We start from the raw sequence: 13,833 nt of genomic DNA, 5'->3' as shown, positions 1-13,833 counted from the left end.
TAAACATAATTTAGGTAATATAAGAGAAAATTAAAATACAGAAAATTTAAATATTATTTTTTTCCTATTTTCTGATATTTCATAGCAAGGAGAACCCTAATAAACTTGCGTGGTTCTTATAACAAAACTACAATTTTTTAAATAATTCAAAAAAATAAAATACGATAAAGATAAAAAAACTCAATATTTTTTACAATTTCATAGGAATGATTGCAATAAAATGACAGCTCTAGTGAGACAAATTTTATTTAAAAAAACATAACAAAATGACAATGACGTGCAATAATTTACAATTTAAAATTTAAAAAAAGGGCATATTTTACATCACTCTTTACGGTATTTTTTACAACAATTTTTAATCAGTCTGAATCGACTATGCTGCCGGTGAAAGAACCTTTAAATGCCTAAATCAAAATTTATGCTCATTTCAGATTTTAATCACCCACAAACGAAATGCAACCCAACTTAACAACCTCGATATTACTCCCTAAAACACCGTTTATTCGGCTTTTTAATTATCCAATAAAGAAGCCATTTAACAACTTTTTTACTACTTAAATAACGGCCCTGAAACGAGGACAAAGAAAATAAACCCAAATGGGGTAGAGAAAACTATAAATACCCTCGCGATTTTACTATAGGCTTAAACGTCAACCCTATCGTGCAAATATGAAATACCCCGGAAATTATTTGTCACGTTTTTTTCATGACAGTGGGATTTTTAGTGAACTAAGCCCTAAAGGGCTACCGTAGGGCATAGCACGTGCGTGACTGAACCAACACCGGTCACGCATAGATTGTTTCAAACTTTATATACTAATTCTAATAAATTACTTGTTTAGGGCCCTAAAACGGGGGTTCGGTTGTTTCGCTTATTCCTGTTTAGGCATAAAACTGTGTTTATGGCTGTTTGCGAAAAAGTTACGTCCGTATTGGTGGCGTAAATGGATTGGATTTAATTGGATTGTAAAATGTATGTTAATAGTTTTTTTTATGAATAAAACATTGCACAGTATTTACTTATAGATAGAAAGATACTTTAACGAATATATTACGTCAAATTTGTTGAAATTACTAATTTATTTTTGAAGTAATAATAAGCGCGGTATAATAGTCATTTAAGTTATGCGTAAATAAAAACTGTTTAGTAAACTTTTGAAAGAAATGCATGGGGGTGTTGAATTTAACAAATACGACAAAAATACAATTTAAGGATTTTTAAATATTCATTAAAATATGGAAGTGTGGTAAAGATGAACAATTTAAAAAAAAAATATTAGAATGTTTTAAATTTTTAATTCAGATTCTGCCCTTTAACAACAATCTCTCAAGTGTGACAATGCTAAAATCTAAATTTATAAACATGCCTATGTAACATTTATTTATAATCTTTTTTAACACAAATAAAACACAATTTTAAAATAAATCAAAAAGCAAAATTTATGGCGGACAGAGGGTTCTATTTACTGTACATATATATGTTTTCTGAACACATTGGCAAAGTTTAGGTCGATATCAAAAAAAAAAAAAAAAAAAATGTTTAGCTATATTGTAAGAAAACGATGGTTTAAAGAATTCAGATATTTGGGAATTTGAAACTTCATTTTGCTTCAAAGTTTCAAGTTATGGTGGGCTATATTTTTTTTAATTTTATAATAAAAACACATTAAATGTGCGGATAGAAATATTTAGCCACTTTAGTTCACTCAATTTATGTGATACATGACTGAGTCTGCAAATACCAAGAATAAATCGAATACATTGATTTTGTATTCTCCTCTTAACCTCATAGTCCAAGTATGATAACATTGAAATAAAGCTAGCGAGTCACATAGGAGTTTTTTAATAATTACATGCAGATATTGCCTATAAATTTAAATAGACTTTTGTGCAATGTAAGCCTTTCTGAGTATATGGTTTTTAAAACAAAGGGTAGAATTCACCATTAATTCCAAACTCTTACATTTATCAGCGATCGGTCTTTCATCATCATTTATTTTAGTCGCTAGGTTGCCAATAAAAAGCTTCAAATCAAATTTCAGAGGTTTAATCTTGAACATATGTTTTGATTATATAAGAATACAACACTACGTTTAGATCTTCGCTAATTTTAAAATTTATTTATCATGCACGTATAGATGGTACTTACAATGTCGCAGTATTTAGTAAAATCGGTACATGTATATTGTAAATAAAAAAGGGTCCAGGATACTCCCTTGTGGAATGCCGCATGTCACTTTAAGAGCCTGTGGCATTTCACCATCAATTTTAACTTTTTAAAATCTGTCACTTAGAAATTATGCAAAGTTGATGTCAGATCGACACAATCAAAGGCCTTACTCTAGTCTCGAAATCTCACATCATCAAATACGTCAGTCGTAGTAAGAAGTGACGCATTTGATGTTTCACAATCCCTTCTAGTACTTTGGAAAGGGTGGGTACAATACTTATTGATCTAAGATAATCTTAGTTCAGTTGTAGATCTTAGGTAAAGACATAATAAATGCTTCTTTCCAAATTTTGGAAAAGTAAATCTCTTATTAACCATATGGATTAGATATTTTACAATAATGAGGCAACAAAGCTGAATAAGAGAACATTTTTAAAATAAATTATATCCTCTGTAACACTGTTATTTGTGTAAATTTGTAAAAGTTTATTATAATTTGCATTTCTTGGCCTTACACCGCTATTAGTAAAATATTGATTAAAGTCATCAACGTTTTTCATATAAAAACTTATTGATTATTAATTTGGTTTTAATGTATTTCATTTTTGCCACTTCTCTTTAATACTAAAAATTTAACCTACCTTAAAATTTTATTTTGTAGTATGCTCGCTTTTCAATTTTTATTGCAGAGTTTATATAGTTACGTAGTTGCCTATAATAATCCCACTTAGATCCTAACTTGAAAGTTTTAAATTTTTTTATTTTTTTTATAAAAACTTTTATTTTGTAGACATTTAGTTTTTAAAGTTGCACGTTTGTTAAAAAGCGTAATTATTTAAAAACAATTTTTTTTCATTAATATCCTGATTTTCCAGTATGTTACCAAACGGAATTTTCCCAGGATATGTTTGAAAGGTTAAAGTATTTATGTTTTTTAATGCTTGATACGAAAATTGCGTAAGTTTAATTATAGAGGTAGATTCTAGTAGTTTATTAAATTGACTAAAAATTCCAAAATAATGCGGAAATTGACAACCGAAAACTCCCTTATTAAGGAAGACAAATTACCAGTTATTCAAGTAAGATCATTAATTAATTATTGTAAGTCCTTAAATTAAATAGAAACGTATCATCCATTTTTCTCAAAGAGACCAAACGAAGGTAAGGACACAAAGTCACGGTCTCATCAAATCCATATAATTTCTTAAAAAAGCTCAAAAGCTACACGTGTTTCGCTCCTGTCGAAGCATCATCAGGCCTAGACCTACACAGATCACATTACAACTCAGTTGTATCATAGGCCTGATGATACTTCGACAGGAGCGAAATACGTGTAGCTTTTGAGCTTTTTTAAGAAATTATATTGATTTGATGAGACCGTGATTTTGTGTCCTTACCTTTACCGTTTTTTTTCCTTAAATTAACTTCTTTGCAAATGGCAGGATTCGTCGGAACTTAGGAGTAGGAATAAAACACTATTAGTTTAGTGCAACGTTTCGCCGGTTTAATTCCAGCTTCCTCAGGCACTGAAATAAAGACATGGATTTACATAATAAAATTGGCAAGAATTAACTGCCTTTGTTCAAACATAAATACAAAAAAAACATCACAGTTAAAAGAATTGGAAACTTACTAATAAAAGCATAGAGTTCATAAACAAGAAACAAAACAAAAATCAGCTAGTTCATTTCATTAGTTTCTTCTTTAATAGATGAGAAGATTTGAAAGAAAAAAAAGTTTTAAAAAAAACTAACTAATTACCTTATTAATCAGTGGTAATCCAAAAACATGTAAAAAAAATATATGAGATACATTACTAATTTTCTAACTTGAATATTATAGACACTGATCAATGATTATAATAATTTGACAAAACGCACTCTTGCTTGGTGTTAACCGCAAACTGATAAAAGAGAATACCTATATCTATGCGATGGTCACAACCGAATTACTAGCTGCAGAAAGAGGATATCTTCATTTTTTTAGCAAATTCGAGATTGACCTATTTCGCTATTAAAAATAATAAAAATAGTTCGTTTACTGCATAAACGGTACATACTCTCACTTGACTGTGACCGAGACTTCGGCCTATTAAAGAGACAGCTTAATAAAACGGAACGATTCTACACTATTGACAAATAAATTGAACTAATTTCAAAGGCCTCCAATAATCAAAAGACATTTTCAAATATTCAGTGAATTAATATATAAATTTAAAAATTGATGGACGAAGTTTTATAAAAAATTATATCTTAGCAATAAATCGATTCCAGGGTCTCATAAAAATTTCTTTACTCTTGCCTCTTTTCACCATTTTAATATTTTGATAATAAATGGTAGGTTTTATTTTACTGCAGAAACGGGTCATATCCATAAGTCAAAAATGGCATTTCCAAGTTTTAAAATTAGATGATAGCAATTCATTAAACCTACCTGAAAGTACAGTTTTTTCGTTTCCTGAACATTTTGTTTAATGTGACAAGTCCCCTTTCTGCAGTTAGCAATTCAACTGTGCGGTAGTCAAAAAAACATAAAGCAAAAATAAACAAATAAGGTAAAAAACTACGGATTCCGTAGGCCTATAAAGCAATTTATTTTTTCGTCACATTTACTTACTATTTTTATTATTTAAGAGTTGTCGACTATAATGAATTATATTTATTTAAAAGGCTCAAAGTGTCTCTTCTTAAATTTACACTATCTTTACATAAATAGATATGAATCATTTAAATAATATTTCTTTTAGTGTTGTTTGCTTCCCGAACCAAAATACCAACTTTAATAAATAAAAAAGCATGTCCAGTGTCAAAGTAATGGCAAGCTAAGGCTGTTTTATTGCGTTTCATTAATTAATTGAGTCATTCATTAATTGAGTGTCACAAGTAGATTCCAAATTTAATTTAAAACTATCAGCCATTAAAAAAATATATATTAGAATCGCTTATATAAGAAATGAAGTCATACCGAGATTATACTTTAATAAGCAGTTCCTCAAAAAATGGCAAAAAGTTTTTTAATGCAATTTTAATTATATTCTATTTAATGTCAGCTCTTTCATGTATGTTTGCTTTTAAGACCTTTCAAGACGTTTTTATAGTGTCATGTTTATTTTTGCTGTATATTTTTTTTTTAATTTTGAAATTGTGACTATTGAAAAAGCTTGATTGTCATTTTTTGCTTTCCTTATCAATTTTCAAGCTATTTCTTTCTTTTCTTCATTCCATATTCTCACCACGTCACTGTCTTAACACCCATTAAAAGCTTTTTTTCTTAACACAACGATTGCCAATTAAGCAATAAATCTCGCCAAACAATTAATATCGAATTGCGTAAATTCAATTACAAAGCCTTAATCTATTGACCCCAATTGAAAGAACCACTCTCCACTATGGCGCCGCCAGGTTTTAAACTGTTGTAGCTAAAAATCGTTTTCGTTTTCTCAACTTTCCGAAAAACTTTTCCCCCGTATCTACGTTAAAACTAGTCCCGACTATACGGCGACTATCTTTACCACTTAAAAGGCTTCGCAACTATTCGAACCGGAGGCCTGATAAATGGATCTTCACCGAGCGGAATTATTAATCAAATCGCTCTCAATTGAAACGGGTCCTCCCGGTTTATTATTAGAATAGTATTCCACAGTTAAGAGCCCTAATGAATCTCCTGATTTTAAACTAATTTGGAAACTTTCTATCGAAAAAAAAAAAAATTGAATGTTTACCACCAACTCAGCTCGTCCCGTCAAACCGTTAATTAATGACGTTTTATTCGTAAGAGGCATCATTATCTCTTAGTGCATTCGAATTCAATTTTTTTTTTAATTTTCTCTTCTCTTTTTCAGGTGAGTATTTGCATCCTGCCATGACGAATGTTCTCGAGTGGAAAAAGCGATAGGCGAGAATGTAATAACTCAAGTGGGTATGTAGATAACATGTAATGTATGAAAGTTACTTTTCTTTTATACATAATTTAAATCCCCAATGTAAATGCGCTCAATGACATATGCAGATTCGAAATGAAAAAGGTGTTATTTTACACGATCCGTTTCGCCGAGTCGACAGAGACCATACAGAAAGGAAATCGTTAATAACGTTATGTTTATGCCTGTTCTTCTAGAGCTAATCCATTTGTACGGTTGATGTTTTAAAGCCAGGATATAAGGAAATATTAAAATTTTTACTGCACTGTATTTGAAGTTTTGTAACGGAAGTCTTACTGAGATAGACACAAAGCAAAAGAAATCTGATTGAAAAATCAATATAAAGGGTGTAAAATACGCTTTAAAATGTGGTTTATTACCTATCAGAGCCAATGGGTCTGTACAATGCAAATTCACTCAACAGTCATCCTTCTCATATTGTTAGACATAAACTTGAACATCACATAAAAATAATAAAAAAAAACAATATTTACTGTTCTGTCAACTTTTGGCAATAATAAAATATACTCACCGGGAACCTTCCGTTCCCTTGCATCATCTCAGTCAGCATCAATTTACACAATGTCACATTTCAATATATACATATGTCAAATATGTTATCTTCCTTTATTTGACGACTAGCTAGTGTCACCTAGAATAGTAAGGGCTTCCCCAGACGCTCCACTGCCGCTAAACAGTAAGCATCTCAGCGAATTAGACAAAGGATATATTTCTACTATAACCTTCTGTTTATTCGTGTCAATCGAGCCCCAGGTAAGGCCCCCAGTCTTACCAGACAGCACTCGAGGAATTGCGCATTCGTTCCTAATTGAACAGAGGCTTTCGCACCTACTTGTGCGGGCATCTTCCAGATGTGCAAAATAAAAACAGATCTGTACAGACTTACTCATAATGGCCACATATCTACTCAAGATCAACTATTTCTCACATATTCACCACTATTAAATTTAGCAGTCTGATTTAACCAGTAAACACAACTCTTTTTCCAGCATACCAACTTACACACATTTCCCTTAAACGTTGCTTTCTGACTGCCTTATTATATATTTTTGGGTGTCCTCTTGACTCAATAAATATTAGAGATCTTTAGCAATATTATTAGTTATTTTAAATATATCAAAATATTAAGTGATATTTTGATATATTTAAATCAATATGGAATGAATTAAATTGAGATAGAATTAAAAGAGTTTTGTTTTAAATCTGAACATATATATTAAAATATAAAATAAAAAAAATATATAATATAATAAAATGATAAAAATAAAATATGTTTTACAAGGGCAATTACGAGTATATCCAGTAACCTCAGATAAAATTTACCTTATTTTCCTTCAAAAGGTTCGTGGAACTCCTTTCCATACTTTTTACAGGCTAAAATAGAGCAACCAAACTTTAAACCCCCAGAGCAAAAGGATCAGGTGATCAATTCACTAGATTATAAGACTCCAAGATACTAAGCATTATTTGGCCATAACTTTCAGTCCTTGATTTAAACTGGATGATTCAAAGTGAATGGATCAAAAATCCTAAACCTGACATCTATAAGAAACGCAAGAAAGATTACTACGGGCCTAGATTCGACAGAGCACGCAATAAACTTAATGGAAATTCGAGCATTATTAATAAACTCGGAGGTAAATCAATGGAAAATAAATATTATCCAAATGACGCAAATGTGCTTAAAATGTTAATGTAGTTTTCCTGCTCAATAGCAAAGAATCTGAAAGAAACTCTATACCTCCAATAGATCCCTTAGTCAAGCCAAAGACTCCTTTAACTTCACTCAGACATGCACATACATTGTTAAAGGTGTTTCTCCTACAGTCAAGAATAAACACACTTAAGGGATTGATGGATTGTCTATTAAGATTCTTTTGTACCCATACACAAACTTCACACTACATGTGTGGCTCTTAAAGGCCTGACGATGCTCTAGCTAGAGCGAAACACGCGTAGCCTGTGATTATGGTGTGAGATCGTGACTTTGGGTTTTCTTTGTTTTCGTCACTAAAATATTAGTTATAAACTAGAACTGACTACGTCATTCTGTAGTTTCATTTTCTTCAGTTTTTCGGATATTGTTCAAATACTCTTCATTTGCCAGGAATTGTTCTTCTTCTTCATCTTTTCTTCTCTTCTTATTCTTTAACTTGATTTATTAAAATATTTAAGCACGTTAAAGATGGCGTATTTTTATTAAGCTTCCTTAAGCACCACATAAAGCATATTAATATCTTTGGCATCCTTATCAAAGACGTTATTTAGGGAACTTACTCTATATTCAGTCTACGCTTCTGACCCTTATAGAATATAGACATTATCTAAGTTATATTAAAAAGTATTCTTTTACAATTTTTTTACTTACATTCAGTATGTTTGTATTTACCAAAATACTATAATGTAGAAAGATACTGAAAATAATGATAGATACTAAAATATTGGCTACTAACTAGAATAACTGACTATAGTCTATTTCAAATAGGTAGAGAGTAATAAAACCTTATTAAGTATGCAAGAAGGGTATATACAGGTTGATTTTCACTTCGATAGTTTGCATTGCGAAATTAATTTTTTTTATGTAATTGCAGGTTTGCCGCTTTTGGGTCGGTTAATGAGTTTTTTAGATTGTTATCTATCACTGAAAATAGTACGACGAAGGTGTGCACGCAGTGTTTTATAAAATAAAATAAAGAATGAAGTTTATGTGACCTGCAAAATTAGTATATTAAATATTATGCTAATATGAGTTCTATTAAAAAATTGCATCTAGTTGTACCCTTCTTATAGCGTATGGACCTTTTATCTCGCTTTATTCATTAACTGAGAAACAAAACTCTCAGAAATCTACAATTTTATTACTCTCTACCTATTTGAAATAAAGTATACTTATACATTATTCTTTAGTTTCATAATCTTAAGTTTTTCAGATATTGTTCAATTGTTGTTCTTCTAGCAGACTGTTGATATTTTTTTGCTTCATCTGCCAGAAACTATTTATTTTCTTCTTCTTTTTTTTCTGCTGCTCAGGTCCAAAGCCTTGCTTGGGTCTTCGGACTTATTCCATATTTTCTTTTAATCGTAAAATGGTGTATATTGAAAATTTTAAGGTTAAAAATATTGTGAATTTGGAAATAAATATTTGATATTTATATTTCTATTCTCCTTCTTCTATTTATTGTTCTTCTTGTTCTTCCCATAAATATGCAAATTATACGGGAGTACAATTGAATTAGGTAATTGAAACAGGTAATTTTCTACGGAGTTATTTCGAGTAGTTCTTGATTAAAAATATGAATTTTTCACGAAAAAAACAGACTTTCATCAGTTTTTCTCAAATAACTCCAATGAAATTGATCAAAAAATTTAAATATTGGTACAATCTTATTTATGGATTAAATATATTATTGTTTCTCTGACATAATATATTTCGTAAAAATTAATTCTCAAAAATATATAAATAAAAAATTGCCTTCATGTATATAAAAATTTGCTTCATAACGACTATGAAAAATGGCAAAACTTTGACCAAAAATAGTAAAATTTAATTGAAATTATTCAGTAGACTCATCTACTGAAAGCATTCCTCATATAACTTACATCAAACTTAATAAAGTAACACACGCATTTATAATTTACAAGCTCATTCCTACCAGCAGTAAAGTCAAGCCTGTGGGAACGTCAGAGAAAAAAAGAAACAGTTCAAATGGTCACGTCCGACCTGTCCTGAATTATCGTCTAATTTAAAACGGGTCGTAAACCGAACGTGGACGGCATCAAGTACATAATTTTTATTTTTTAAAGGGGCAAAACATGACCTGTCCCAAGACTTTTATTATGACATGACCGATAAGATCTTCAGGAAAATGAAGGGTATGAGAAAGCAAGTTGTATGAAGGCATATAATTAGAGGTTTCTAGTAAATACTTTATAGTTTTGATATTGGAAAAAGCAAGGGAAGAATTGAAGTTTTCATGTAGTAGAACCAACTTCCTCTAATTTTTTTACGTAAACAGACTCATTTACATCTTAAAAGGTCCAACAAAAAAAACCGTAAAAACACACGACAAATTTCATCCAGATAATTAAACACGGCGCCATAAAAACCCAGCTCTACTTAATCAGGCCATAAATCTCGGAAATAATAGCGTATTTTTCTCCTTTCTCTTCGCTCATTGCGAGGCCCTCTCCTAGATCCCCTAATTTACTTTGCAAAGTACATAATTCTCCATATTTATGAGTGGTAATTTCTAGCTCCGGAGACCTTGCCTTTAACTAACTAGAACATACTAGTGCTAATAAGTTTTTTTTTTCTGTAGAAAAAAAAAATTGTTTTATAAAAGCTGACTAGCCGAAAAAGATCCATTAAACGTGGCAAGGTCTAGCGGAGCTTAAAACCTCAAAAGAAAGGAACCGTATCCAACCTACTTTCCATATTTTAATTAACTTCCTCTATTTTACGGGTCGACGCAGCTCGATCATATTTCACAAGCTTATTCAGTGCTTTTTACGATAAACCATTATTATTATACTTTGTTTATTTTTGTTGCATCAACATGGATTGCTGACACACGTGAAAAAGTCACGCTTTAGACGTAAATTATTATTTCAAAGTGGTATAGAGGTTGATACTATGATATGGATTAGGGATTTCACAATTGGGTAGGTTTGTTACATAGAAAGTCATTTGTTTAGGTGTGAAAATACAGATTTTAAATGACTTTTACTCTCAAGAGTATTTAGTGTATATTTTAAAATAAAACTGTTTACTTATAACTTATTATTATTATTAAGAAAATCTTAGTTATTGTGAATTTTTTTAAGTAGCAAGTAACTGTTTTTAATTTAATACTATTTTTATTTCTGAAAAAATCCTAAATTAAAATTTAAGCTTGCTTTTTTAAAATTGTTTATATAATTTTTTTTAATTGAAAGAATAATTTTTTTGTCAATAATTTAATTTTTCAAAACTTAAAACCAAAGTTGCTTGAATTTCTCAATTAATATCTAAAACGTCAAAATAATCAAAATCTATCTACTACTTAAAATATTATTATTTACTTAATTTGTTAATTTTTTTTTAGAAAATATATAATTTGAAAGTTGTCTAAAAAAACCTGAAAAATTTTAATTTTAAATTTCTCGTTTCTTTTGCGAGTTAGTCAAATAATAATAAAAAAATAATCGATGATAATATCAGAAAACGATCATTTTTTATATTTTCATTACTCAGGGAAATTTTTTAATAGAATCAAAATGTTTTTTTTGAATTTCTCAAATAATATTAAATAACAATTGATTGAGTGAATATCAGATAGCAATGATTTCAAATTTTGTTTTATGTCTAATTTCTCAGCCATTAATGAAAATATCGGGTTTATATTAATCGTAATGCAATAGTTACTGCAAGAATGCCTTTAAATATTTTTACCAAAAACTCAAAAATTTTAAAGATATACATTATGTATATTTATTAAGTAATAAAAAATACATAAACAAGTCAAATAAGAAAAAAAAATTAGTAATAGAGCTTATAAGAAAAACCTTGTTGAGCTTGGAACTACACTAATCAAGATCTATTAAATATAGTATTTCGTTAAAAAAAGGTGATTAGATAAATTGTTAATAAAGAGCAGAAAAAACCTTGTTCTGAAATTGGAGTTTCTTCACTTTTATATCAATTTATATTTTGGAAACCTCATCTCTTATTTTCAGGGATAGAAAAAAGCTCCAAGGTAACTCGCCAGGGTCTCAACTTGCCCCTATCAATAACAAATACTATCTTAAAAAAAGATCCTTGATTTATGAGGGATGTAAAATGTATAATCACTTAGCTAGTTTATTATTTGGAGATTTTTTATCACTTATTTAAAAGGTGCTTTTAGGTAAGAAATATTATAACATGAATAATTTCGATTTACCAGAATATTCTTGGGAGTGCTTAAATGACTGGAATAAAATAAAATATATCTCTAAAATCCTGTTACAAAAATTATTTTAAATATTTTTTAAATCCTTTAAATAGCTTTAATGGGATGAATTTAAAAATAAGCCCAAACGTCTGAAAAAAAAATTCCAAATGCTTGGAAGATAAATTAGACTAAAAGTCTGAAATAAAAAATATTCCACATAGTTGGAAGACATAAAAAAATATCTTCAAGTGCCTGGACTATACGGAATAATGATTTTAAATGCCTGAAATAAGACAAAACGTGTCTCTAAAATCCTCGTAGGAAAATAATTTTAAATATTTTTTTAAATCCTTCAAATAACTTCAGTGGTATAAAATTAAAAATTCCTAATGCTTGTAAGACGAATTGGACCCAAAGTCTAAAATAAAACATATTATACATGCTTGGAAGACATTAAAAAACATCTTTAAGTATCTATACTATTAGGAAAAATGATTTTATATGCCTGGAATAAAATAAAATATATCTCTAAAATCCTGGTACGAAAATTATTTTAAATATTTTTTAAATCCTTCAAATAACTTTAAAAATTAGTCCAAACGTCTGAAAAAAAATTTCAAATGCTTGGAAGATAAATTAGACTAAAAGTCTGAAATAAAAATTATTCCACATACTTGGAAGACATGAAAAAATATCTTTAAGTGCCTGGACTATACGGAATAATGATTTTAAAGGCCTGGAATAAAATAAAATATATCTCTAAAATCGTGGTACGAAAATAATTTTAAATATTTTTTAAATCCTTCAAATAACTTTAGTGGGATAAATTTAAAAATTAGCCCAAACGTCTGAAAAAAAATTCCAAATTCTTGGAAGATAAATGAGACTAAAAGTCTGAAATAAAAAATATTCCACATACTTGGAAGACATGGAAAAATATCTTCAAGTACCTGAACTATACGGAATAATGATTTTAAAGGCCTGAAGTAAAACAAAACGTGTCTCTAAAATCCTCGTACGAAAATAATTTTAAATATTTTTTAAATCCTTCAAATAACTTCAGTGATATAAAATTAAAAATTCCTAATGCTTGTAAGGCGAATTAGACCCAAAGTCTAAAATAAAACATACTCTACATGCTTGGAAGACATTAAAAAATATTTTTTAGTATCTATACTATAAGGAAAAATGATTTTAAATGCCTGGAATAAAATAAAATATATCTTTAAAATCCTGGTACGAAAGTTATTTTAAATATTTTTTAAATCCTTCAAATAACTTTAGTAGGATAAATTTAAAAATTAGCCCAAACGTCTGAAAAAAAAATTCCCAATGCTTGGAAGATAGATTAGACTAAAAGTCTGAAATAAAAAAATATTCCACATACTTGGAAGACATGAAAAAATATCTTCAAGTGCCTGGACTATACGAAATAATTATTTGCATAATAAATATCTGCAATAAAATAAAGCATGTTTCTGAAATCCTGTAAACAAAAAACTCCCATATGCTTGAAAGATCAATTAGACCAAAAGTCTCGAATAAAAAACTATTTGAAATGCTTGAATGTATTTTAAATATAAGAAAATAATTTGAAAAATGTTTTTATTAGAATCAAGAAAAATTAAGAGAAAATTTAAAATTTGAGTCACTACCTACATTTGTCGAGTTGTTCAATGTTTTACATTATATTGGCCAAAGAATATTATAAAAAATTAAATAGCACTACAATTTTAATCATTGTCACTTAGATAATCTCCAAGAATACTGAAAAATACCTAAACAGATTAGAACCCCTTTTTTTTCTTTAA

At 29.1% G+C, this 13,833-nt stretch overlaps 1 protein-coding gene across 2 annotated transcripts in view; it reads left to right on the top strand.

Moving 5' to 3' along the window:
• The window catches only part of LOC126743828 (insulin-like growth factor-binding protein complex acid labile subunit), a 185,307-nt gene that overhangs the window by 97,044 nt on the left and 74,430 nt on the right, over nt 1-13,833 (top strand). The window contains exon 1 of one of the 2 annotated variants that reach the window (XM_050451057.1): nt 6,070-6,088. The exons of the other annotated variant lie outside the window; for it this stretch is intronic. The gene's annotated coding sequence lies outside the window, so the exon portion shown is untranslated. Of the gene's footprint in view, nt 1-6,069; nt 6,089-13,833 lie in introns of those variants that run through there. 2 annotated transcript variants of the gene reach the window in all.

This window comes from Anthonomus grandis, chromosome 13 (genome assembly GCF_022605725.1).
Source record: "Anthonomus grandis grandis chromosome 13, icAntGran1.3, whole genome shotgun sequence".
Classification (NCBI taxonomy): domain Eukaryota; kingdom Metazoa; phylum Arthropoda; class Insecta; order Coleoptera; family Curculionidae; genus Anthonomus; species Anthonomus grandis.
Note: the sequence above shows the minus strand (reverse complement) of the source record. Positions and strands in the feature narration are given on the sequence as shown.